Source organism: Eptatretus burgeri, unplaced genomic scaffold (genome assembly GCF_056783735.1).
Source record: "Eptatretus burgeri isolate ZD-2024b unplaced genomic scaffold, Ebu_testis_v1 Ebu_testis_scaffold_102, whole genome shotgun sequence".
NCBI lineage: Eukaryota > Metazoa > Chordata > Myxini > Myxiniformes > Myxinidae > Eptatretus > Eptatretus burgeri.
The window spans coordinates 42,501-47,698 of record NW_028222052.1 but is presented as its reverse complement, the minus strand read 5'-3'; the positions used below and the strand labels follow the sequence as shown (position 1 = coordinate 47,698).

Below are 5,198 nucleotides of genomic sequence, written 5' to 3'. Positions count from 1 at the left end.
CATAAATGACAGCAAGAAGGCTTCAAGAAAATTATCATTTCTGTGTCCAAGCATACCTTCAAGAAAAGGGTATTCGGTATTTTAATAAATATGTTCTACAACATAAGAATGAGGTATTTTCAATAAAAGATTGGCATTATGCTGATGTTGATAAACCGACAACTTTAGATTTAATTAGAATGTTAAATAATGAAAAAATTATAAAGTTAAGAAAAGGTAAGGCTCTTTTAGAAATTCAAAAGAAATTTTATTGGTTTCCTGTTGTAAAAAATATTATTTTGGATACAGGAATAACAAGAAATCCTGATGAATATATGTATAATATTCTATGGGGTGTAAGCGATTCAAGGATAGTAAGGGATGAGGAAGGAGTTGAAGAAGAGAGGGAAGAGGAGGAAAAGGAGAAGAGGGAGAAGAAAGAGAAGGAGGAAAAAGAGAAGAGAGAGAAGGAGGAGAGGGAGAAGAGAGAGAGGGAGGAAAGAGAGAAGAGAGAGAGGGAGGAGAGAGAGAAGAGAGAGAGGGAGGAGAGGGAGAAGAAAGAGAAGGAGAGGGAGGAGAGGGAGAAGAAAGAGAAGGAGGAAAAAGAGAAGAGAGAGAAGGAGGAGAGGGAGGAAAGAGCGAGACAAAATAAATATCAAAATATGGAAACCAGTGAGATTAAAAAAAGATTAGGGGTATTACAGAAAATAACTCAACCCACCGAGGAGGAAAACAAAGAATTGATAAGTCTATTTACAATACTTTCGACAAGACTATTGACATCGAGAAGACAGGTATTTTAAATTCAAGTTTTTCATTTTTTTTTTTTTCTTAAATAAATGGGGGAGAGAGTGAAGGCATTTCTAAGGATTCTTTATGTTTTAAAAATTAAGATTCAAATGTGCATGTTGGAAACTAAAAAGGTTTTTGCACTCTGCAGGAATTTTTCTCATAAATAAATGAGTTATTGTCTCAAATGTAAAAAGAAAACTAATACTAAAAATATTTCATATATTAAAAGTAAAAAATAACAGGGTTATACAAAAAGGTATATGTTCGGTGTGTGGTTCAAAAAAAATCAATTTATCTCCCAACACAAACTAGGAGGAGATATCCAAAAGTTTTTATCAGGAAGTAAATTTACAACTACTGGAATACCAGGGGAATTACATCTTCCAGGGTATTCTTTCTGTGGCCCAGGCACAAACTTGGATAAAAGATTAGATGAGGCAGACAATCCTAAATCCTGGAGTAAGCCTATCAATAGAGTTGATGAAGTGTGCATGAGACACGATATTGATTATGGGAATACCACAACGTTGCAAGAAAAGCATGAAGCCGATAGAGAAATGTTGTATAATTTGTCTCTGATACAAAATCCAACCTTGAGAGAAAAAGTTGATCGGTTCATTGTGAAGAAGATGATCAGTGCTAAATTGAAACTTGGACTTGGAAATTCAAAAAAACTTATAGGCTCTAATGATGCCATTAAGACTGAAGAGCAATTAGCTGATGAATTACATAAACCAATATTCACAAAGTTTCAGAGAAGGAAAGTTTATTCCAAGGAAGTTGATTATATCTGGTCTGCTGATTTGATTGAACTCAATAATGATAAGGGGTACAAGTATGCTTTAACCGTTATTGATTTGAGGAGTAGATATGTGTGGGTTGTCCCTTTAAAAAACAAAACAGGTAATACTCTTATGTTAGCTTTTCAACAGATATTTAATAAAAGTAAGAGAAAACCTAAAAAATTGTGGACTGATGAGGGTAGAGAGTTTTATAACAAGACATTTATGAATTTTCTAAAAAATAACAGTATTACATTATACAGTACCTTTAATGAAGGGAAGGCAGTTGTTGTTGAACGTTTTAATCGTACCTTAAAAGAGAGACTATATAAAAATTCACACAACTCGGTTCACAACAATGGTCATCTTTTATTCAAGATATTGTGGATAAGTACAATGACACGATTCACACGTCAACAAATATGAAGCCATCAGAAACATTTACAAAATTAAAATATGAAAAAAGAGATTAATGTCAGAAAACCTAAGTTCAAAGTTGGTGATATCGTAAGAATATATAGGTGGAAATCTCATTTTGAAAAAGGTTATACGAAAAGATGGACCAACGAGCTTTTTAAAATTGTTGATGTAATAGATACGGTTCCTTGGACTTATAAGATATATGATTTGGAAGGGGAAGAGATTTTAGGTTCATTTTATTCACAGGAATTACAAAAGACAAAGATAAATTGAAATTTTTTGACTCCGCCCCTTTTTGGCTCCACCCACACAAGCCCCCGCCCACACAAGCCCCGCCCACACAAACCCCACCACACACCCCCACAAGCTCCAATAAATTGAAATTTTTGACTCCGCCTTTTTGACTCCGCCCACACACGCCCCTCCCACCGAAGCCCCGCCCACACAAACCCCACACAAGCTCCACACAACCTCCACACAAAAACTCCACACAAGCTCCACACACACAAACCCCACACAAGCTCCACCCATATTCATCATATTCACATAATTAGTGATTAGTTAATTAGTTCCCCACACACACAACATGTTTATTTAATTAAAAAATTATCCACCCATCCACACAAGCTCCACTCATCCACCCATCCCCCCATCTCTCCACCCATCCATTTATCCACATAAGCCTCATCCACATTCACCCCTCCCACACAAGCTCCACCCACATAAACCCCTGCCCATATAAACCCTGCCCACATAAACCCCTCCCACATAAGCCCTGCCTACACACGCTCCACACAAAACCTCCACACACATAAACCCCTCCCACACAAGCTCCACCCACATAAACCCCCGCCCACACAAGCCCCACCCACACAAGCCCCACCCACACACACACACCCCGCCCACACAAGCCCCTCCCACACACACCCCACCCACACAAGCCCCCACCGAAGCCCCGCCCACACAAGCCCCACCCCCCTCATCCCCCCTGTGCGCCTCACCTTTGACCCACCACCTCCCTCATCCCACCCCCACCCTTCCCCACACACACATGGGGAGGGGAGGGATGGGATGAGGGGTGATGGGTCATTGGGGGAGCGCACCTACCCCCCTCCCCCCCCCAACCAACCACCCCCCTTTACATCTCTTTTATTCTTTTCTTGTAATTCAGAATCAAGTAATTGTAAACAAAACAAATATAATTTATTAATATTGAAAATATTAAATATTCATTTGCGAGAATGTACAACCTTTCCCAGCAATCTTCTTCAGATGCCTTGTGATTTCGAAACTCAGACACCATATTCTGTTTTGAAACAAAAAGTGGATAATAATTAGGTTCTATAAAGATAATTACATGGTAATATGAATAAGCCTCGTTGACCACTGAATTAACACACCAGGAGCCTGTCATCCTTTCAAGGTCAATAAAATGAATTCCAGTGTACTGACAAAACCACGTCCAAACTAATGATGCAACCAACATAAGGCGACATTCTAAAGAGAGAGTGATATTAATAATAATTCAGAAATATTTACCTCCAGAAAATCATGTGTTGTACGAGTGATATTAATAATAATTCAGAAATATTTACCTCCAGAAAATCATGTGTTGTACAAGATTGCTTCAACAGCTGATGTTGTGCGATAGTGCTGAAAAAAAAAAAAAAGTCAAGGGTATAGATGAAGAGACAGACAGGGAAAGCAACACACACACACACACACACACACACGCACACACACACACATACACACACACATAGACACACACACACACGTGCCTCACCATTGGTTTAATTCATTCGAGATCAGAGACCAGTCATTATAAATCATTGGCCTCTTCAATAAGAGCAGAGAGAGGTAGGTAGAAAGACAGACAGAGAGAGAGGCACACACACGTGTCTCACCATTGGTTTAATTCCTTCGAGATGAGAGGACGTGATAAGACTTCATGCCACTCATTGAAAATGTCTTTCAATTCTCTTCTAAAATCATTGATCTCTTCAATAAGAGTATTAATTTCATGAACCACGCCGTGATATGTGAACTCAATTTCTTCCAATGCCCTGTCAGGGAAAAAATATATATATATCAGAATTATCATGATTTAATTAATAATCATTTGCTTCATCGTTCAAAGAGAAAAGCATACACAAACTTACCAACTCTGTAGTGGGCTGTTGGCTTCATCGGAAGAAATATCGTCCATGCCTCAGTTGTAAAAATGAAAATCCCGTCTGGCAGAAACTTTGTCTGGCGAACCGCTTATAAAGCAACGATGAGGAAATTGCTTAATCATTGGGTGTGGGCACAGGAAATGACAAGCTTCTCTTAATGATCTCATCTGGCCACCGCCCGAGTTGCAAATCGTTTTTGGACATAAACCACGCCATAAAAGTTTTGATTCAAATGTTTTCAGTTCGTGTTCTGAGATAAAATATAAACACGAGACCTTGTCTCACAGAATAGTTCCTATTTTTTCACAGCATGACAGTCCAAAACCACTTCCTCATTCACACAGCACGGCCGTGTCAAAAAAACACTTCCTCATTTTAACGGCATGAACTGAAAACATTTGAAACAAAACTTTTTTTCTGGCATGGTTTATGTACAAAAATGATTTGCAACTCGGGCGGTGGCCAGATGAGATCATGAAGAAAAGTTTATCATTTCGTAATGGCACAAAAGGGGTATCTTAAAAAATATAAAGATTCAAATGTTTTGTTTTTCAATATTTTAGATGGGGATTATTGTGCAAAGAAAATTAAACTATTGAAGGAATTTGAGAATGAACAAATGTTTATAGGTTCAATGAGTGAGCTAAACAATATGCATTGGTTATTTGATAAAGTGTCCCGGGGCTTAGGCGTTTCAGATATTTCTTTCGAATCACCTTTAACAAATCTTTATCTTGTTGTATGGGCTATTTGAATAGAGAGCCCCTAGGTTAAAAGGGGAAATAAAAAAATGACCGTTTTTACAGCCATTTTTCCCTGCTGTGCAGGGGTTTGGCTTTTTCCTGAGGCAATGTTTTATGGCCGGATGCCCTTCCTGACACCAACCCTGGTCGCCTCTTACGACACACAGGGATATGGTACACCTATTCTAACCGGGGCATACACCGGGACCAGTACACTGGCACTCATTTCGCCGACCTCGGAAGGATGGCAGGCTGAGTCAACCCCCTGGTGTTAATTCAGCAGCCAACGGGATTGAACTCAGGAC

General features: G+C 38.9%; 1 long non-coding RNA gene across 1 annotated transcript; it reads right to left on the bottom strand.

Annotated features, from left to right (window-relative positions):
* Positions 1-3,123: 3,123 nt before the first annotated feature.
* LOC147007568 (uncharacterized) lies at positions 3,124-4,787 on the bottom strand. Its single transcript, XR_015054115.1, has 3 exons — positions 3,881-4,787; positions 3,569-3,626; positions 3,124-3,279 (listed from the first exon to the last, which is right to left on the bottom strand). It is a non-coding gene; the product is annotated as an uncharacterized LOC147007568 (long non-coding RNA).
* Positions 4,788-5,198: the final 411 nt, after the last annotated feature.